At 38.3% G+C, this 23,731-nt stretch overlaps 1 protein-coding gene across 3 annotated transcripts in view; it reads right to left on the reverse strand.

Moving 5' to 3' along the window:
- The window catches only part of LOC131427559 (uncharacterized), a 59,086-nt gene that overhangs the window by 26,842 nt on the left and 8,513 nt on the right, over positions 1 to 23,731 (reverse strand). The window lies entirely within an intron of this gene.

Genomic DNA, 23,731 nt, shown 5'->3' on the forward strand with positions numbered 1-23,731 from the left:
TCCGGAACCTAACCATGATCAAGGATAAAATTTTTCTCAACACTTTTGCAGCTTTTACACCAATAATCCTTTATATTTTTACTTGCGAGATTATTGTTTTAGCACCACATATCTGGAGGACATTGGATAGGTTGACGATCATTGGTGCCACGTCTATCTGAAGCTTGTTCATCTCCTTTAGCGATCTCCTGGCATACTGGGCCTTCACCAGATCCGGCCAAAAGGCTTCATTCTTTTTCGAGAACGAATAGCGGCTTGGGCATTCTCATCTCGCTGATCGTCAGCCACAGAAAGACCTTCGTCAGGAACTTGATATGAAAAATACATTTGACGTCAACGATTTCCTTCTGGTGGGGTACGTTAAATATCAGATTCTCTAACAGTTTTCGCGTTTAGTAAAAAAAAAGATGTTGAATGTTCTGACTATTATTTTCGGTTGATGTTTTGACCGTTATTGTCTGTGGTTCAGAATTCGAGTATCGGTATTGCCAAAGTGATTGTTTTTTCGTGCATCAACTAACAAGTTTTTTGAACAATACGCTCTTCTTTATATCATACTAGTCGAATTACCCGGCGTTGCTCGGAAATGTTTCGTAAATACAAGGCCGCAAAAACAATTTTAGGAATTGTTCTGACCATTGAAATACTCAGAGCGTAGTGAAACACAACCTATTTCCACGTAATCACTTAGTTGCTAGAAATATGCAGTACTAGTCAAGAAGTATAATTTTTTCATAAAATACGATCAATTCACTTTATACTTCCCATGTTTGAGGCACTTGCTACACTCCTTCCTTGAAATAACCCTTTAATCTATTTTGATGTGAAGGTAGTATCTGTATTAATCAAGAAGTATCGTTTCTCGTCCAATGAATTTTACATTAAACTCCTCTTTTGTTAGTGAACTTGCAACAGCTCTCTGCCCTCTGAGTAGTGTAAAAAGTATCTGTGCTCTTTAAAAAAAATAGAGGGGGGGGGGGGAATGAAAATTGATTTTCCAGACTCTTTTCGCCTAGTCTATATCCTCCGGCTTCCCTCGTTTGTCGTCAAATAAGATAAATTTCACAATAAACCTCTTTTTAGAGGCACTTGCTACAAACTCCAACCTTTTATTCACCTGTGCAATGAATATCTGATCTCGACAAGAAAAAATAATTTTATTACCACCTCTGAATTGCAAAAAGTACCTCTGCCAAGTTTGGTGATAATTTACTGAGTTGTTATGGAATTATTCCGATATTTACAAACAATTGAACTGAGAGCTTCTTCAACAGACATTTGCTATCTTTTCACGCTTATAAATATTCTTACGATCATCTCTTAGTTGTAATAAATATCTGTGTCTGTCGAGAAATTTCGATTTCGTAAAACTCGAAACATTTTGACTCAAAATCCCTTCTGTTAGCAAACACTTACTGCAACCACCACCTCTCCCACCCCCTCCTCATTAAAATATCTCCTATAAGAACCTATGAAGAGCAAGAATTACATGTGCCAAGAAAGTTAATAATCTATTGAGATGTTTTGGAGTTATGTTCGATCATATATACAATTTATCCTTTGCATGTTTGAGTTTAATCTCCTGTTAAAGACCCTAGCTAGGCCTCCTACCCCATAAAAATACACTTATGACCATCTCTGAAGAGCAAGAAGTATCTGTGCTAAATTTGATAGCAATCCGTTCAGTAGTTTCGTAGTTATAACATTAAAAACATTACACCCCCCTTTTCGAAGGCACTTGCTGCAATCACCCCTCGTCAATTCTAAGGTATGCAAAATGTTTCTATGATCTTCAGAACGTGTCGATTCTCGTCAAGTTATGTGATTTTTTTCATAACCACACAACCCCTTCCCCCCTCCCATCCCTTCTTTTTGACCCAACCCTTCAAAAACATCTCTAAACAGTTTGAACATTTGATTGCATTTTAGCGCCACCAAATCAAATAATTTTATTAACTCCAATCAACGACGTTATAAATCATCATGTTTCAGAGATATAGCGTAATATGTCTAATTCCTAACTAACATATTTTTCATAATGTAGACCTTGACATCCCGCACAACTTTCCTCAGAAAAAAAAGCTTTGAAGATTTCAGGTTCTGAGCTAGATCATATTTTAGCACACTAGCTCCATATAGTACAGCGATTTTGCATTAATATTTGCAAAACTTAGAAAACTAGTTTGAAAACCCTATTCTCAAAATAATTCGCATAATGATCCCGAATTTAAGTCTACACAAGAATTAAAAATTTGCTAAATCAGTGTAATGCTGTCTGTGAGCAGAAGTGAGATACTCGTTAATTGACCCAATTAGTCGAAATAAGTAAGATATTTTTTTGGAATCGAAATAACATATGATCTGAGATTGCTTATTGTCAGATTCCTAATTCACGTTTCTAGTAAACCTTTGCTGTAAAAGACTTCACTCTAAAGCGCTCGCCCTCCTGAGCCTAGAAATTCGTATTTCAAAGTGATTACATACTCGAGTAGAGTGAGATCAAATAAATAACTCAATTTGTTATTATGATGTTCACATGCTACAGTTTCTGGATACGAGAAAGACAAAGAGCACATTTTCATACCTATCAAATAGCCGCACTTCCATTCACGATGGTTGCGGGACGGATGCGACGAAACGAGTGTGCGTCGGCTAAAACTACCTGTATACAGCTTTGTGAATCAACACTGCTTGTCATATGATCGAAAATTCTCCATCATCACAGCTTAACGTCACAGTCCATAGCATTCGCAGAGAGTTCGGAATCCAAATCACCTAGGTTCGAAACCCAATTCTCTCTCTGTGGGAAGTGTTGGTACTTTTTGACGCTTTTTTTTATTGTTGCAAGTAATATCGCCTAAAGGTATACTATCCCGGGTCTTTTGCCCAATCTATTTTTAGCTTATGCTCGCGACTTGTTTGTTTTCAGTAATGTCTTTTTAAAGCAAATCAATAACTGATTATGCATTCCAGTTTTGTTTTCGTTGTTTGATAATAATTTCAAATTGAAAACTAGTTTTGCTATCAACAAGAAAAAATCTATATCTTATTTAGATTTCAGTTTGCTTTCGCTGTTAGCAAAAATAGTTTTCTTTTTGCTATCATCGGGATATCTTTTTGCTTTCGATTTTGATGTTTTGCCACTTAAAACGACCAAAACAACAGCAAATTGAGTAATCGATAAATGCGAACATCACAACATCAAAATGAGTTTTCTATTTGATCTCACACTCTGCTCGGGTGTCTAGTTCAATTTCTACCGAGGTATCCTTCGACACTCGCACAGCTCCGATTATGTTCCGGTAGGAATTCCACTCTGTGTAAGATGGCTTTTTCGACGGTTTTCTGTACTTTGTCGGAGTTACCAACTTTCACGTCCCACCTCAAAGGCAGTCTTTTCTAATCTCCTTACTATATTTCTCTTCACTCTTCACCTCTTCTATCCCCTTTCTCTTTCTCACACTCTCTCTGTTCCTATCTTCCGGAAACAGTGGTGATGTGTTGCCACAATCTTTCGCTCGATGACAGCCGGCGAAAAACACGCTGATGGTTTCTTGACGAGTTAGTTGTTAGTTAGGGCTTATAGACTAGGGGTTAGTAGGATTAGTATATTTACAAAATTTATCACTAGACCTATTAACAAATTTTATATTGAGCCTTAAATGAACTTTAAATCGAAAAATGTAAAGATAGAACAAAATTTTCAATCATCAAAAGAAAAACAAGCTTTAAAAAAAATAATTTAAATGTATCTGTCATGAATGTGGACCCGTTTCATTGTTCAGGTGTCAACGGTAACAATTATCCACTCGCCCGCGGAAAAATTACAGAGCTTACTCAGCAATTTTTCGTCTATACATCATGAACCAGCCACGTCCCTGAACCTTCGATCAGTATCAATGAGGCGAAAGTTCGGGTCTAAGTCGTTTTTTTTTCGTTTATTCGGAACGCTCACCATATTCTTTTACCTACGCGTTGTATGACGTTTTTTTTCGCTTACCAAAAAAAGGAAATATTAAAGATCCCCTTCAAATTCATTCTTATATACCCTTATAACAATGTTTCCTAATCTTCTAACCTATAAGAATTCCTATCCTAAACTCAGTCACCCTAATCCTTTTACTTTCTCACACAATCGGGTACCCTAAAATTTCATTCATTCAACTCCCACTCATTCATTCTTTTATTCTAAACTTATCCTTTTTTTTTAAATAACTATTTATTGGAATATGAGTTAAAATTAAATTATTAAGATTTAAATTGGGTGTTCAGCCACAAGTGGTGACTTTTCAGCCCTATTATATATATGATTTGGTTATTACCATGAGGATATTATTTGCTTCCGCAATTCTGAGATTTTTTGTGTAGGAAAAATTTTAAACCTACTTGTATTGTGTAATGGGGAAAAGGAACTTATATACTAACTTACTAACTAATACAGAGAGCGAATCGATTCAATTGAAGATTGCATCGATTTTTGTCGGAATTTGCTTATAATATTATGTGACATTACATCTAATGGTTCTATATTTGTGAGTCTGTGTAACTCATTTGTACTAAACCAGGGAGGACGCTTCAGAATCATTTTCAGAATTTTATTCTGAATCCTTTGAAGCGTTTTCTTCCTGGTGGAACAACAGCTTGACCAAATTGGTACCGCATAAAGCATGGCTGGTCTGAAAATTTGTTTATAAATTAACAATTTGTTTTTTAGACAGAGCTTAGAATTTCTGTTTATAAGAGGATATAAACATTTAATATATTTATTACACTTTGCCTGGATTCCTTCAATGTGATCCTTGAAAGTGAGTTTTTTGTCATACGTTAAACCTAAGTATTTAGCTTGATCAGACCATGTCAATTCCAAGCCATTCAATTTGAGAATGTGATTATTGTTTGGTTTAAGAAAATAAGCTCTTGGCTTACACGCAGAGAAAAATAGTGTAAATGTAACTAAATCTGGGTTTCACGTAACGATTTATTTTGTTGAAATAGTGACAAAAGAAAAATTGGTTTAATATAGAAAATATTGTTGCTTGAAACAACAAAACTAGGTATTTGATTTTGCTCAGTGGATTAGTTTGTTTCTATAAATATTTTGTTAATACCAACAAATATTTTACTTGTGCGTTCCTATCAATTTCTTGACAAACAATTTCATAGTAAATTCAACTTGCAAAATCAGTTTAAAATGAACTAATTTTGGATAAAGGTAATATGTATAGTGTTTTGAATTTATAAACTTGGCAGTTGAAATAAATAATAAGATATCAACTTGAAATGATTAGTATTTCAACTTACGCTTTTGTTTGTAAAAATTATTCATTTTGTTTTGTTTTTACGAGTAAAATGATTTCTTTCGAAATAATTTGAAGGCTTGTTTTTTGTATATTTTTCTTCAATTTATATATTTGTAAGGAATTCCAATTATATTTTTATTCCATACATTTATAATATTTATCTACATACCACAATCAATCCAATATTACTTTTTATAGTATTCAATGATTCGATGCCCTTTCCCAGTGCCCTTCCGGTGAAGGTAGAGATAACCTGCATCAAATATAAGTTGTTAAGAAAACGTGTTATTGCAGTTTCTAATATTATTAACTATCAATACTTACGCTTGGATTGATGAAAAGCCCGATGAAAAATATATAAGCAGATAAAATTTTACTTTTGAAACATGTAAAAAACTTTTCTGTTCATTCACGATTGAAAAAAAACTCCTGTTTATAAGAAATAGGACTGATACGGTTCTTTTGAACAATAAACTTTGTTGTATCATTACACAAATAAGACAACAGATAAAATGAATAAATTTTGTTCTTAACATAAAGATATAGCAGACTTGAATCAACATAGATATTGCGAATAAAATCAACTCTGCTTTTGTTGATACGCAATACATTGATGAATTATTTCAACAATAAAATCAGCTGGAACAATTTTTTTTTTCGTTTGGCAAGACCAAAATATTTATTCACATTGAACAGAGATCTTTGTTGATGTTGAAGGGAGAAAATGGTTCAAAACAATCATATTCTAGCTTGAAATTAACATGAATCAGATTTAAAAATTTACTAACCGATTTGTTATTTTAAACAAGCTCCATTTCTCTGCGTGTATGAGGAAAGATAATTAATTGCGTTTTTGCTGCATTTGGTTTAATTTTCCATTTTGACAGATAAGCACTGAAAATATTTAAACTTCTTTGTAGGCGACCGCAGATCACTCTTAGATTTCTACCTGTGGCTAACAGACTTGTGTCGTCACAGAATAGCGATTTCTGACAATCAACGGGTAGATTTGGAAGATCAGAAGTGAAAATATTATACAAGATTGGAGCTACGCTCGAACCCTGCGGAACACCGGCTCCTACGGGTAGCAATTCAGATTTACAATTCTGATAGCTAACCTGAAGAGTACGATCAGTTAAATAATTTTGAATCATTTTGATCAAATAAATAGGAAACTGGAAATCAGACATTTTTGCTTAATAGCAAAACCTTTGTGCCAAACACTGTCGAATGCTTTTTTATGTCTAGAAGAGCAACTCCAGTGGATAACCCAGAAGATTTATTTGCTTTTATCATGTTCGTAACTCTTACAAGTTGATGAATAGTTGAATGTTCATGACGAAATCCAAACTGCACTGGTAAAAAAATTGAATTCTCATTTATATGAGACATCATTCTCAACAAGATAATTTTTTCAAAAAGTTTACTGATAGAAGAAAGTAAGCTAATTGGTCGATAACTTGATGTTTCTGCTGGATTTTTATCAGGTTTCAGGATAGGAATTACTTTAGCGTTTTTCTATCTTTTTGGGAAGTAAGCTAATGAAAAACACTTGTCGGGAAGATTTTTAATAAGAATATTAAAAATTCCATCATTACCAGGAGCCTTCATGTTTTTAAGTTTCCTAATAATTGATTTAATTTCATCAAAATTCGTCTCAATAATGTCATCTTGTGATAACACTTGGGTTGAAATATGCTCATATTTCAGTGAGACTTCATTTTCAATAGGAGTCACAACGTTCAAATTAAAATTGTGTACACTCTCGAACTGCTGAGCAAGTTTTTGAGCTTTTTCGCCATTTGTAAGAAGTATTTGATTTCCTTCCTTTAGAGCAGGAATTGGTTTCTGAGGTTTCTTCAGAACCTTAGAAAGTTTCCAGAAAGGTTTAAAATATGGTTTAATTTGTTCGACTTCTTTAGCGAAATTTTACGCAGAATTTTCTAAAATAGTTTCATGATCCACATGATTTTCAATGTGAGATCTGTATTCCAACCAATTAGCTCTATGATAGTTGAATATAGAACTAATTATAGCTTCGTTGGAAAGTCTGAATGTTACAGGAAGATGATCTGAGTCAAAGTTAGCATGTGTAATCGGTTCACTACAAATGTGACTTTGATCCGTTAGAATCAGATCAATTGTAGACGGGTTTTTCACGGAAGAGAAACAAGTAGGATTACTGGGATGAAGAACTGTGAAGTAACCAGCTGAGAGTTGATTATGAAGTATTTTACCATTACTGTTATTTTGCCTACAATTCCACTGGACATGCTTAGCATTTCCCCTATTACGAAAAATTTCGGTCGATATCTTGTGAGTTTTTGCAAATCGCCTTTAAAGAAATTTAATTGATCGCCGGTGCATTGAAATGGCAAATATGCTCCAGCAATGAAATAAATTCTATGAATGGTTTCAACTTCGATTCCCAAGCTTTCAATAACTTTAGTATTGAAAGAAGGTAAAATTCGATGTTTAATTTGCCGTTGGACAAAAATGGCAACTCCACCACCCATTCCAGTAAGCCTGTCAAATCGATGAGCCACATAATGTGGATTGCTTTTCAATTTGACATTTGATTTAAGAAAAGTTTCTGTCACAATGGCAATATGAATTTTGTGAACTTTGAGAAAATTATAAAATTCATCTTCACTCGATTTCAAAGATCGAGCATTCCAATTTAAAATATTCAAATAATTATTTAACATCACTGTTAAATTTTAAATTCATTATAATATTATTTGCAAATTTCCATCCGATTTGAAATGCTTAAAAAAGTGATGAAGTCGAATTCATTTGGATGATCATTTGAAAAAGTTGATCTTGTAGGTAGATCATTTTATTTTCAGTTATATCGCCTAAATCGATTTCATTTGAAGAAGCGAATGGCATTGAAGGAATATTTGTAGGTAGACTGCCATTAGAAGAAGATGATTTGGCTGGTCTACCTATTAATAAATTGTTTTCGTTAGAAGATGCTAGGCGGTCCTGTGTTTTGATTATTTACATTAGAAGAAATAGGTGATAGATTTCTACCTAATATACCAGCATAACTGACATTAGAAGAAGATAATGACGAGGTCGATCTACCTGTCAATAAATTGTTTTCGTTAGAAGACAAATTGGCAGGCGTACGTACCTAAACTTATCCTTAATACAACTATAGTTTCCCCGAAGAGCGACTCCTACTTCTGACGGGCTCGAGGAGGCACTGAACCGCCTCAATCGATGAATATATACATATATGTCTATTTTCTTTTTATCTACCAGCTGGTTTAGTCACTTAGTATCCTTCCAAGTAGAAAAATTAAGTCATCCGTTATAGACGGGTAAACATGACGTTCACTGTATGGATTTTCTATTATCGAAAATTTACGTAAACGTTTATTTTGAGTCACCCTGTACCATCAGGTTGCAATCATAATTACTGGCAACTGTTGCGAGAGGGATGCGAAAAGAATAATGTTAACCATTTTTTGTGCGAACACACAGAGGCAATCAGGCGAAAGGAAAACGTCAAATCCATGTAATGGTGAGCTTTCGACTACTTGGTGAAAATGGTAAAAACTGACTAGCTGCGGAGATGTTTGATACCAATATTGCATTAGAGGCGGAGGCAATTAGTTACAGCAGATACCCAACGATGAACTTTTCGAAACAAATTCCGTACAACAACATTGCCAACTTGGTTAACAGATAAGTATTTTTCTTATTACATTAACTATGATAGAACAGCCCTAATCTGCTTGTTTTTTTTTAGGATTTGTCAGCTATATGTGAGATTGAAACCTGTGATTCTCGAAATATGGCCATAAGTGGAAATAAATGTGTTTTGATGAGTTTCTTTTGTGTTCCGAAATTCCGCCGTGCCGTCACGGATGGATAGAATCACATATTTTTATTTTGTATTAGCCCGGCTTCAGATGAACTGCTGGCCATACTCCCAGGTGTTTACCATCCAAATCTTGAAGCTCATATGATGAGGAGCCTATTTTCGCTACTACTCGCGCTGCTAAGAATTGTGGACCATATTTGGCGTTGTAATGGTCTTTGACGCTGGATAACTTCGTATTACGTCTAAAAACAAGTTGTCCCACCTGATAAGCTTCACTATAAGCTTTGTGACGAAGATTATAGCGTTTTTCACCTTCTTGATGTGGTGTTTTTAGCTTTGTTTGTACAACATCGCATATTTTACCAAACAGGCCTTTTTGTTTTGGGGCACGATCACCAGATGACAGTTCTTCGTCCGATCTGAGTCGGTGGTCTGATCCTTTCCAGAACATTTCATAACCGTGCGTAACAAAATAAGGTGTGAGAGCAGTTGCGGAGTATACTGACGAATTCAAAATCGTTTCGATTTCCGATAACTTTGTGTCCCAAAGCTTTTGATCTTCCTTAACATATGACCTTTTCGCGGTATTGACGGTTCTGTTTACCATCTCGACAGGGTTGGCCTGTGAGTGGTACTTAGAATTCAGCCAATGACGAATTTCAAACCTTTCCAGAATTCTCTGGACAGAAAGCAGGTAGCATTGTCCGTGATGACAATTTCTGGAATTGAATTTCGGAAAAACCATTGGTCTCGAAGGGTGGTACTCAGGGATCCACTATCGATTTTTCTAAAAGGAATCAACATGATATATTTACTGAGCAAATCAAGCACAGTGGCAGTGGACCAATATAGTCCAAAGCTATTATCTGCCACGGGTGAGTGGTTATTCTTTGGTCACCCAACTGAGGGGCCATAGCTATGTTTGGAGCCTTAGTCTCCTTACAAGTAGTACATTTCTGTATGTGGCCACGAACCTCAACTGTCATGCGAGGCCAAAAGTAACGCTGTTGGATTCATGCGAGAGTTTTGTCCACTCGCAAATGCATTGATTCATCGTGGGACTCCTGAATTATAGAAGGACGTTTTCTAGGATCCGGAACCAACTTCCAATCATAGCGATCATCGTGAGGTTTATCGGGAGTAAAGGTGTATTTATAAAGTTGCCCATCCATGACCCTGAAATCAACATGTTGGTCTGGATGGAGTTGAACTTCTTGGATAAAATTTTCGTACCATTGCGAGGCTGTTTCCCTTTCTACGAGGGCTACACTTCTTGACAAGGCATCAGGCACGATATTATCCTTGCCTTTTCGATGCATGTAGTCATGTGGTGTTGCTGAAGAGACAAACACCAACGGCTGCACCTTGAGGCACATTTCCACTTAGTGGTCATAATGTGGGTCAAGGCTGTAGAATCAGCCATAAGAGTGAAATGTGATCCTTCTACATATCCTCGGAAGGCTTCGATCGACAATAAAGCGGCCAATGCCTCTTTTTCACAGGTGTGGTAATTACGTTGGGGCGTTGTAAGCTTATGCGAGAAGTACGCAATAACTTTTTCACTCCCCTCTATAATTTGCGTCAATACACCGGCAACAGCCACGTCGCTGGCATCGGTTTGAATTATAAATTCAGTCAGAATAGGGGCTGAAATCAGTTCCTCCTTCACCCTATTGAATGCGTCTTCCGCTTTTTCATTCCACGGCAAGGTTTGCCTTTGCTTTTAATAGATCAGACAAGGGGGCAGTGGTTCCACTGATATCGTCAATGAAACGACGATAGTAGTTGGCCATTCCTAGAAACCGTCGTAGCTTGGTAATGGTATTTGGTCTTTCGTACTCCACGATGGCTCGTACTTTGTCGGGATTGGCACGAAGGCCATCTCTTGAAAGTAGGTATCCTAGAAATGGCAACTCACTAACGCCGAATCTCGATTTATCGAGATTGATGGACAGGTTAGCTGCTGTTAGACGCTCGGCGACTTCCCGAAGTAACCGAACGTGATCCTCGAACGTCTCTTGCTTTAGGGAGTTGACTTAATATACGTCCAGGGTGGGGCAAGGGGTAGGCGTCTCGCACCGTACGTTCGTTGATCTTACGAGCGTCCAAGCAGAGCCGAACCTTCCCGGTTCGTTTAATAACGGGCACGACATTGTATGTCCAGTCCGAATGAGCCCGCTCAATAACTCCCACTTTAAGCATCCTCTCTATCTCTACCATTACTCTTTGTTGAATCTTCGGAGAAAGGACATAAGGATATGGCCGAACTGGTGTTTTGTCTTTCCAGGCTTCGGCAATTTCTATGCGGTGCTCAGTCAAAGGCGTAATAGATAAAGCGAGAGGATTCTCGACTAGAAATAACCGTTTGATCGTTTCCACCTGACTTTTCTCTTTTTCATTTAGCACTTCTCCTAAAGGAGATTTGTTTGGTAATTCGTCCTCATAAATCAGCGCACAATTTTGAATTGTTGGCCAAATTTTATATTTGTTCCAAAAATCCATTCCTAGGATACAGTCGATCCTGTTTTCTGATATCGCGTTGGTACTTTCCTCGTTTCCGAACAGCTTAGAATATAAAGAGAAATTAGATGCGTCAATTATATGACCTGCTTCTAATACCTCCGGTAAGTTTGTGATAGGTTTCCATAGGAGAGCTTTTTTATAAATCCTTTTCAAAACATCGAGTTTTTCTATGTCGCTCATTGGAGAAATCATAGAACGAAACATGCGTTCCATGTCATAGTAAAAATCTTGGAACGTTTCGTTACGCTGTTGTCTACGTTGGTAAATTCTGGTACGAACGAGCGAACCTAACTCCGGGTGTACAAACGTTTTACGGAGCTCGAAAACCAGGTGAGCCCAATCACCCAACCTACCAGCAGATCTCATTGACATGTACCAGCTTAAAGCCGGACCTGTGAATAAGTGCAATGCTGAATCGAACAGTTCGGCATCGGAGGTGTGCTCGGACAGTGCCATTTGTGAAATCAGGACTAGAAACACATTTAACTTGAGGCCGTGGTCCGTTTCATCATATTTATCAATTTTCCACTTCGATACCGGGAGAGATTTGTGAAAATGATGACCTCGATTCGATTCTACCGTTTGAGAAGGGAACGCTGTTGGAAATGACTCGTACGAAGAGCATACTGACGTTACTTGTGGGAGATACAAGTGTGTACTACTTGGTACATTAGATGTGACCTGGGTGTGGAATTTATCGGTGTTGAATGTCCCCCAATTTGTGACTGGTATGCAATTTTGTTCAATCACATTTGCTCCCCGAACTGTGGTTCCCGAGGTATGAATAGGTGGATTAATGAAGGGAATTAGATAGCTAATAGTTGACATTTTAGTATAGATATTTTGATTGTTTGAATTGATCATTGTGGTAGCTCTTGGGACTGAATTTACAGAGGTTAAATATGTTTCAGCGCTAGTAAACGACTCATTTGGTACCGTTACTTTTGTGCGTTTAGGAACTGTGCCAGTGTAACTACCTGCTGAGATCGCCTGATGGCCTAACAGTTCACTATCGGAATGTTTGTATGAAGTTAGAGGATTTGAATGTTCATTATTCTGTGTGTGGGTTTCTTTAAATTTTCGTAGCAAGTAAATTTCATGTTCTAAGGTAATAACAGCATCTCCTATCTGATCAGGGTCAGTTCTATTAGAGCTCAACAACCCTAATCTTTTGAAGGAATCAACAATATCGAGCTCACTCTACGAAATGTCTTCGGGGGGTACCAATGGTGAATCGGGTAAATACTGGGAAACCAATGCTGTTGTTGTTGATATTACTGTGTTCGCACGTGTTCCGATGCCTCGAGTGGTCGGTGCGGGAGTCTCTTTGAATAGATCTTCTAATCCTACTATTTCATTACCCTGAGCCCTCCGGGAATTTTCCCCATAAAAGTATTGATTAAGATATCTCAAAACTTTCTCCTGTGCTCTGTTCAGTTCTCGTTGTACGTTTTCCCCTACATAGTTCTTCAGTAATTGGATTCTACAACCTAAATGCAGTAATGTTGACTGGCATCTGGGAGGCAATTCTCTTAGAGATTGCGCTATAGTTTCTTCAATTTTTTAATTTAATCTCGCGTTCGCGTTTCAATCGTTTTATATTTTGGGTGTAATCTTCTTTTTCTTGTTTCATTCTTTCCCTCAACGCCCGACGTTTCCTAGACATCGTATCTGTTTGAAGCAAAGCTACATCTCTGACTTCTAGTTCAAAGTTTAATTCATCTTCGTTAAGATGGTCTACGCAAATATCATAGAAACTTTTATCTAGATCGGTTTCCCGTACATGGACATTGTCTAAAACTGGACCTTCCGCCATTTCTACTTTTTATCCGAAATTGAATTTTAAACTAATATTTACTTTTCTTGGCAAAAGATACTTTTCGTAACTGAAAAACCGCTTTAAGGTTTCGTATATGTGTGCGGCCGAATGATATTTATATCGATCAAGTTTCGCTCTTATTGCCGTAGTTGATCAAACAAACATTTTGCACTCACTTTCAACTGATCGACTGCGTAGAAAACGCCACAACGCTCACGATACACTTCAGACGTTATCGTGAGTCTCCCTGAGCAAGAGAGAAAAAAATACGCAGACTTACAGTCTGAGGACTTTTTTTTGCGTGGATCGCCAAATGTAACTTTTGACTAGCTCAATCGGGTTCTTATTTCATCAGGGTCGGCTTTTCGCTGTTGCTCAAGGAGGACTCACAACCGTTCAACTTACCTGACATCTTATCACGAAAGAAAAGATCGACATGCAAGACAGAAACAAGGCTCATTGAAAAAGTAGTTATACAAAACAAATGCAATACATTTTAACACTTATATTTAAGACTTTTGCGCTTACATGGTCGATACCGATGCGGCCGTCAGGAACTGTTGGGGCCCTTGCTTCAGGAACACTCCAAACCCAAACCTCCAAAGCGTCCGTTCCCTCACTTGTCGCTAGCGTGTGACACGACAATGGCGAAAGTCTCGTCGGTCACCAGCACCTGTTACAAGAAAGCTTTCACTGCTGGTTGGGGTGTCTTTATCGGATCTCCAGCGACGACTTCAAAGCGACGATTCCGGGATCCGGTGGGGTTTGCCGTACACTCGTAGCCGATCAAATCGCCGGGGTAAGATCACCCCCTTTCAGACTTACTCCGTTAAAGCAGACCTCGGTAGAAATTGAACTGGACAGACGACCGGAAAAGTCTCCGGATTTCTCATCACCACTCGCACAGCTCCGATTAATTTCCGATTGAGAAGCACCACGTCGCGTGTAGGAATTCCACTCTGTGTAAGATGGCTTTTCGACGGTTTTCTGTACTTGGTCGGAGTTACCAACTTTCACGTCCGACCTCAAAGGCAGTCTTTTCTAATCTCCTTACTATATTTCTCTTCATTCTTCACCTCTTCTATCCCCTTTCTCTTTCTCACACTTTCTCTGTTCCTATCTTCCGGAAACAGTGGTGATGTGTTGCCACAATCTTTCGCTCGATGACAGCCGGCGAAAAACACGCTGATGGTTTCTTGACGAGTTAGTTGTTAGTTAGGGCTTATAGATAGGATTAGTATATTTACAAAATTTATCACTTAACCTATTAACAAATTTTATATTGAGTCTTAAATGAAATTTAAATCGAAAAATATAAAGATAGAAAAAAATTTTCAATCATCAAAAGAAAAACAAGCTTTACAAAAAAAAAGTTAAATGTATCTGTCATGAATGTGGACCCGTTTCATTGTTCAGGTGTCAACGGTTACAGAGTGTAGCCATCGTATAGGATGTATTTAACATTTATTCGCGCTATTCAAACGCTGCGCCTGTTGTGTGTTCATGACATTCCAAGTCCTGCGCTTCTGTTACTTCTATAAATCAAATTCATGCAATAGTGCATGAACGTCATCAGCAGCATCAACCAGTTGAAGGTACAACAAAATTTTTTGTCAAAAAAATCACTTTTTGTTGAGGAACATTTTTTCACTAATTTTGCATTGCGTATTGCTGTTGGGTAATGAAAGCTGTAAAATTTACATTGATCTGTAAAATTTTTCATTATCAAATACCTAAACAAATTATTTTCATAAAACCTTCATCTAGTATTCGTTTTATTGTGAATTGAACAACCGGTTTCAAAACATGTTCCCTTTCGATGTACACCTTGTTCGATTTCGACAAGGTGTGCATCGAAAGAAAACATGTATTGAAACTACGTAAACCGTGACATAACGAAACCGGTACATTTCCCAAAGCTGATGGTAAGGAGAGCATTCCTGGAAGCTAAAAAAATGTAAATTTTCACCAATTTGAGCACCCTCACACATATAAATTGACAAACTACATCCTTTAACATTCCTTATAACCCATCATTAGATTCCCCAAATATACAGAATTGGCAACTTTCCATGGTTTTAATAGTCTATCGACACGTGTTATCCTTAGATTAATTTCTGTAGAGTTGTCTCTAATTTTCTCAGCTCTCATCAGGAGATTTACAATTTTAGACGTAAATCAATCGGTACTTATGTATGATCTTGCTCATATGTGATCTTCTTCCACAATAATTGAAACTGAAAGAATCGTCCTGAGATTTGTTCTCAAACGAATCAGTAGTAATAGTATCTTAAAATCACTGATGAACTGATCAGATCAGTAGTGATTAAGATTAAAAAAAAATCATAAGCGATCATCTTCGGTAGTGATTATATATATATATATATATATATATATATATATATATATATATATATATATATATATATATATATATATATATATATATATATATATATATATATATATATATATATATATATATATATATATATATATATATATATATATATATATATATATATATATATATATATATATATATATATATATATATATATATATATATATATATATATATATATATATATATATATATATATATATATATATATATACCTTATGATAAAAAAAAAACGGAATTTTTTCATTTTAAAATTCCTGCGCTTGTCCAATCGGTAAACTTTTATTCTCTCATCGTTGGCAACACTTTTATACACATTCTGTCAAATTTTGACGCATATCGTACGATTAGTTTTTGTTTTGCGTCTATACAAAGAAGTTGCAAAATTTTCCGTGTGGCGATTTTTATAATGGATGAAAATTTAAAACAACGTGCGTGCATCAAATTTTGTGTTGCTAATGGATTTAAGTGTTCCGAAACGTTGAAAATGTTAGAAAAGGCCTTTGGTGAATCGTGTCTAGGAAAAACACAGGCATACGAGTAGTATAAACGCTTCAAAGGTGGTCGTACAAGCTTGGATCATGATGAGATACCTGGCCGTCCAACAACATGTTACTGAAGAAAACATTGAATCGGCGAAGCAAATCGTGTTGCAAAATCGTTCTGTACCGATTAGAGAGATTGCTGTGTTGTTGGGCATCTCTTATGGATCAGCCGAACACATTTTAACTGATGTTTTGGGTTTGAAACGCGTCGCTTCTCGGCTTGCGCCAAAAAAGCTGAATTTCATTCAAAAACAGCGTCGTGATGATGTGGCCAAAGAGATGATTTCCAACGCAGTTAGTGACCCCACATTCATCGAATGCATCATAACTGGTGATGAGGTGTGGATCTATGAATATGACGTCGAAACCGCACAACAATCGACCGAATGGCGCTTCGAAGGCGAGCAGTTGTTCTAAATATTCATCCATTATAAAAATCGACACACGAAAATTTTTCAATCAAATCACAGCTCCGAGGCGGCCAAACGACATCCGAATTTGGACTGATTATTCGATCTTCGAAGACTGTGCGCAGAAGATCGATCATAGCGTTGGCTGTGTGACACGGAGCGCCATCTTGTTGGAGCCAAATGGTGTCCAAGCTCTTCAAGTAACGGGAAGAACCAATCGCTAATCATGGCGCGGTAGCGCTCGCCATTGACCGTGGTGGCGGCTCTTGCCTCATTTTCGAAGAAAAATGGCCTAATGATGCTGCCAGACGAAAATCCGCACCAAACCGTCACTCTCTGAGGATGCATCGGCTTCTCCATGATAACGTGTGGGTTTTCCGTCCCTAGATGCGACAGTTTTGCTTATTAACATACCCGCCGAGATGAAAATGTGCTTCATCCGAGAAGATGATTTTTTGGCAAAAATCGACGTCTTCTTCAAGCTGATTTTCAAAGTAAAACTGCACTATTTTCACGCGTTCCTCAAGCGTATACACAACCAATCGTTCAGCGGAAGGATAAAACTAAGTTTCTGTCAAATCAGAAGTGACATTAAGGTTACCAATGTCGAAATAACTGCTAGTTCAAAAAAGTACAGGTGTGTAATGTCAGAGACATAACTGGATATCGTGAATACGAATAAAACTGGTACTCTTTCTTTATACTTCCGAATATCAATTAGTTGATCGATTGTGTTAATTGTGCAAGTTTTGCCCTTTTACACTACTAGAATTTGAAACGATACACCAAAACTACAGTACAGATTAGTTACATCAAACATTCTGACACACAAATATTACAAAATCACCAGTAGAGTCTTTATGATAAAATATTGGTGGTTTTGGAAAGAACCTTTTATGAAGGCGTGCGTGAAGGGCCAAATTGTAAAATTTTCTAAGATATTAAACATTGATTGGATATAAACGATTTTGAACACTGTTGTGAATTTAGAACTGTGAAAATTGCAAAAAAAAACTGATCATATTATCTTAGATTTGCACTGCACTGCTAATTTTAATTTTTGATTTACAAAGAAGCAATCTTTATAGTTCTTTAGGTAACATTTAAAGCCATTAGAAAAGCTGATTTTGAATAATGTTCCCCATTGTTGTCCATTTCCCGTTGTATGCAAACGACCACCAACAGGATCTTCTTCGAAGGGAAACTGGCTCTGCGACCTGAGCGTTTGAGGTTTTGTACAACGCAAAAGGTCTGCTTTCATTGACGACTGCTCCACCTGACGATTGAAGTCCAAATGAAAGCACGACCTAAGCGTTTGAGGCTTTATACCACAGAAAAGGTCTGCTTTCATTGACTACTGCTCCACCTGACGGCTGAAGTCCAAATGAAAGTTGTGACCTGGGCGTTTGAGGTTTTTAACCACGCAGAAGGTGCACTCTCCGAAGCTGCTGATTGATTGAATGATTTCCACGACGTCTGCTTCCGTCCAACGCACAAGAAGAAATGATCGATTTTTGACCACGGTTCCCCTTTTATACACAGTCAGGTGAAGATATGCGCCTGACTACCTCAAAATCGTCGTCCTTGCGCGAAAAAGCCAAGCAAAAGTAAAGAGTTTTTCGCGTTGTTTTCAAAGTTTGAGAAAACTTAACTTTTGAGTTGTTTGTGGTTATCTCACACTGTTCAAAATATTATCCTCAATTCCTGATCATATTTTTGATGAAATGGTGAAAGAATTATGTTGCTACCGTTAATACAAGTCGAGATATTCACGATTAAGTTCTGCCCATTCTTACATATGGCTAATTTTGAAAAGGCACCCCATAGTAAAGTAAGTCGTATTCACGACAAAAAAAAAATAGATGGCGGACTCTGTATAGTCATTTATCTTAGCGGGCCCGTCTTTTGTGATACGCAATCTAGGTATTATTTTGGTAAGCCTATGTGGTGTAGCAGCAAAAACAAATTGCTCAAGCGATAATATATATAACTATGAGAGTGACTATGATGAACTTAAATTTCCGTTTACTTTAAAAAGTGCTGTCAGGAACCAGGGAATGCGGGAAATACGCGTTATTTGATCTGAGTATATCTGAACATGAGATTTTTGTCACTGGCTGTTAGTAAAATTAAAATTATGATGTGTGCGTGAAGTTGATTGTATACTAGTATTAAATATTATCGTGTACATGATCATCTGGTGAAAACACTAGGATGAAGTTTTATCTATGATCGGTTCGGAAATAAATCTCTAAAATCTCTTTCATAAGTTCATAAGTAGTTCAGATTCAATTGTGCAGGATATCATTTTTTCCAGAATTGTAACGGTATACCACAGTACGACAAATTTACAAAACACTAGAAATACACACGAAACGAATTTCAATGGAAGAAAATATTAAAAAAGTTCTTCAATAATATATTTACTGGTGTAAAAGTCAAGCAGTCTAAAATGAATGAAATCAGGAATCAGAACCAATCGGCTCAAAGGGCATGTTCCCCTTGATATTTGGAGATTTGTGCCTTGCCATCAATTTGCTTTTAGCCTCATTTTCCCTATATATAAGTGGAAAGGAATTAAAGGGAAATGGTAAGGTTTGGACTAGGAGGATGGGGAAAATTGACGACACAAAAAGCAGAAGTAAATTGTGCACCCCTGAGGGAACGGAGCTGGACACTCACTAATACTTTAATCCTAATTAGGTAATCCCAAATTCGCCTATGGCAGTGAATTTGTACGAAATTATATTCACATTTACATAAATGCTTCATATGGACGAGTGTGACAAACTGTCTAAATCTGTACACACCGATCAAAGAAGTGTTAAGTGGGAGTAATAAATTGTACACACAGCGGTGCAAAACGTTTAAGACATGTCGGCAAGCCTGCAGCTCAAATGAAAAACCCAGAGCAGCCCCTCCAAAGACTGTGATAAACCACAGAACAATCAATAACACAGAGGTCAATGTGCAAAAATGACCTCTGATTTGCATTCAATGCACTGTTCCCACAGCCAAGATAAAAAGTAAACGAACAGGAAAGACAATTTAAGCAAGCACTGTTTGCGAGCAGTTCCCAAACCGTTCACACTTTTATCACACATTTATCACTCCTATATCTATATAGAACAGCTAGCACTGGCTTACCGCGCAGATTCCCTGCATGAAGCCGGGCAAAGTGGTATAGGGGATATAATTTAAATCCAGCGATCACACAGCGATAGATCGTGTGAAGATGAGCAAGAATGCTATTTACACATATAGAGGGTGCCCAAACAAGAAAGTTTGAAACTTCACTATCTTACCGGTATTGACCAGTACTATAGTTTTACACCTCCAGTTGCGATTTAAAAACAACCGATGGGTGTGTATTTTGCGTCTGTCACATACCTAAGAGGCCAAAGACACTGAACTAGAGATGAGCAAAACAGTTCATTTAAAAGAACCGTTCAGTGATGCAGAGTTCTTTTGAAAGAACTAGTTCTCCAGAGCCGTTCGTTCGTTATATTCATAGTTGGTTTGTTTGTTCAAAGCCTAAACAAGAACTAACTTTTGCAAGCTTAAGCGAGGAAAAAAAGGTCCCTCGAAGTAGAACTAAGGTTTCGTGATGAAACTTTCTTATTAGTACCGTTCTTGAAAAAGGGTTGAGCGAGCTCAAAAAACAAAAAAAGATCCCTCGACTTTGAACTGAGGAACTACCGTTCTCGGAAAAAGAACTATAGCTCGTTCATTCTTTCAAAAGAACTAGTTCTTTTGAACCATTCGCGAACGAATTGCCCATCTCGACACTGAACGTTATGTGAAGATAAAGTGCAAAAACATTTATTTCTCCGCAGTGACACACATAGGAAGAATAAACTTACCTGTATGGTATGAGTTCATATCAAACCTGTATACGAAACCTCATGACCCAACTCGCAGTAGTGAGTGTATTTCACACCGCTTCTGCACCATGGAGGTATTTGAACTCCGACACGGAATACTATATACCGGTGTTTGACCGGCACTAGAATAAAACCTGTTTTAATCCACCTAGTGGTGTAATGATGCCTTTCTCATATACATATAATATTGTATTCCATTCAAAATTTATCTCTTCGATTTTTGAAACAAACCAAGAGATTGTTTGTGCATTAACTAGTATAACATACAGAATAAAACAATGCTTTGATTGTGTGAGTCATCCACATTTCCACAAACCAAAGAACCGACCACCAACTAACATGACACACAAACTCTTCTAGTACGCACTCTAAATTACGATTTAAATGTTTGTTGTATCCGAAAATATTTTAAGTGACGGTGTACAATATTGAACACACTTTACCCTATAATTCCGGAACCGGATGAAATTCAGGAATTCCGTATGGGACCACGAGACCTTTCATTTGAATCTAAGTTTGTGAAAATCGGTCAAACCATCGCTGAGAAAAGTGAGTGAGATCTTTTTTGGTATATATGATCACTATTTCCGGTACTTCCGGAACCGGATACCGGGAACCAGGATAGCCGGAATCGGTTTGTTTAGTTGCCTACTGATAATGACTTTCGATTTGTGTGGTTTTGAGACCAGTTTAGATTTTTTTTTACGTTTTTTGTTTCGCCGGTTTATGTGACGGTGTACAATATTGAACACACTTTACCCTATAATTCCGGAACCGGAAGTCGGATCCGGATGAAATTCGGGAATTCCGTATGGGACCACGAGACCTTTCATTTGAATCTAAGTTTGTGAAAATCGGTCAAACCATCGCTGAGAAAAGTGAGTGAGATCTATTTTGGTATATATGACCACTATTTCCGGTACTTCCGGAACCGGATACCGGGAACCAGGATAGCCGGAATCGGTTTGTTTAGTTGCCTACTGATAATGACTTTCGATTTGTGTGGTTTTGAGACCAGTTTAGAATTTTTTTTACGTTTTATGTTTCGCCGGTTTATGTGACGGTGTACAATATTGAACACACTTTACCCTATAATTCCGGAACCGGAAGTCGGATCCGGATGAAATTCGGGAATTCCGTATGGGACCACGAGACCTTTCATTTTAATCTGAGTTTGTGGAAATCGGTCAAACCATCGCTTAGAAAAGTGAGTGAGATCTATTTTGGTATATATGACCATTATTTCCAGTACTTCCGGAACCGGATACCGGGAACCAGGATAGCCGGAATCGGTTTGTTTAGTTGCCTACTGATAATGACTTCCGATTTGTGTGGTTTTGAGACCAGTTTAGAATTTTTTTTACGTTTTTTGTTTCGCCGGTTTATGTGACGGTGTACAATATTGAACACACTTTACCCTATAATTCCGGAACCGGAAGTCGGATCCGGATGAAATTCAGGAATTCCGAATGGGACCATGAGACCTTTTATTTGAATCCAAGTTTGTCAAAATCGGTTCAGCCATCTCCGAGAAAACCTAGTGAGATTATTTGACACATACACACACACACAGACACACACACACACACACACACACACTGGGGGCAGCAGGGACTAGTCCAAGGGCTTAACGACCCCTCCCCATGGCCACTGCGAGTTAGGGGGCCTGCCTAGGATGTGGTGGGGTTCGGCAGTGGGCTCTGTTGAACTTCTATAAAAAGCTGCATGTGTGCGCAAGTAGGCCCTAGCAAAGCGACCTTGTACCGCTCAAAGTACACAAGCCCAGCAGGAGTGCAACCCGGCACATCAGGTTCGATACCAGTAAGACCCTGATTATTATATACTGGCCACGGCGAACAACAACGGACATGATGCGGATAACGGATCGGATGACGATGATGGGCTGACATTCGTGCTGTTCTGTTCCCTGAGTAAGGAAGGGTGATACCGACTTGAAACGGCGAGCGGGCCAACAGTACGTCTGCCTCCGTCCCGTTAAAGCCTTGGCAGGCCTCCGGGTACGTTCAATACTCGCACCAATTAAGGTGGGTAGTAGGCCCAGTTGAGAGCACTCCTGGCTTACGCTGATCCGGCTCTGGACACGAACCCTATGAAGGTACGTGTTCAACTCTCGCTAGGCCTCCCTGCTCGCAAAGATAACCTAGGGATCAAAAGCGACTACTACAACGAGTGGAGATAGCGGCCCGGAGTGGGGACCCTGAAGAATGGAAGTAATTGAAATCGAAGTTTAGAAAGAAGCGACAAATCCGTTTGTCAAGAGTGGCTTGGTGAGGACACCGCCGTCGCAAACCCAGCAGGTGTAAAAGCAGCACACGAACGAGCAGTAGGCTCAGCAGCAGTATAGCGCGTGGACGAAACCACCACAACCACCGAGGGTAGAGGCAGCGAAAAAGTTGGTGGACGAGCTGCACGAGTATGTGGATAAGAGAAGTAACGTGCACAAAGACATCAAGGCGTTGTGATTAAGCTCCAAGGCGCTCTTGGCTCTGCTGTAAAGGAGTGGAAAAACGTAGTGCAGAGAGCAGAAGCTGGGGAGAAGGAGTTGTTAGCGGCGAAAACTGCTTTAGAGGCACGTCGCGCAGCGAAAATGCAAAGGGCAGAAGCCGACACAGCTACGAGGGAGGTCAACACGGCGAGTAGTGTCCCCCCTGGGGTGCAGTCCACGCCCTTCTTCACACCAAAGAGGCCAAGGGCATCGCCTGGAGATGTTAGACCAGGTGGTCCCAAGAGACACAAGGATGCCCGTGTCACTGGAGCTAAACTACCACCAGAAGCAACCGACGCGGTAAACAGCCGCACTGAATGGCAGGTCGTCGGCAAAAAAAAGGAGAAAGCGAGCAAAAAAAAACCCGCCCAAAAAACGTAAGGTCGTCAGGACGAGGAATAAGAGCGAGGCTCTCATCGTCAAAGCGAGCGACGACTCGTACGCCGAAGTCCTACGCGCTATGCGGATGAACCCGGATCTTAAGGAGCTAGGGGAAGACGTGCAA

This window comes from Malaya genurostris, chromosome 2 (assembly GCF_030247185.1).
Source record: "Malaya genurostris strain Urasoe2022 chromosome 2, Malgen_1.1, whole genome shotgun sequence".
NCBI classification, from domain to species: domain Eukaryota; kingdom Metazoa; phylum Arthropoda; class Insecta; order Diptera; family Culicidae; genus Malaya; species Malaya genurostris.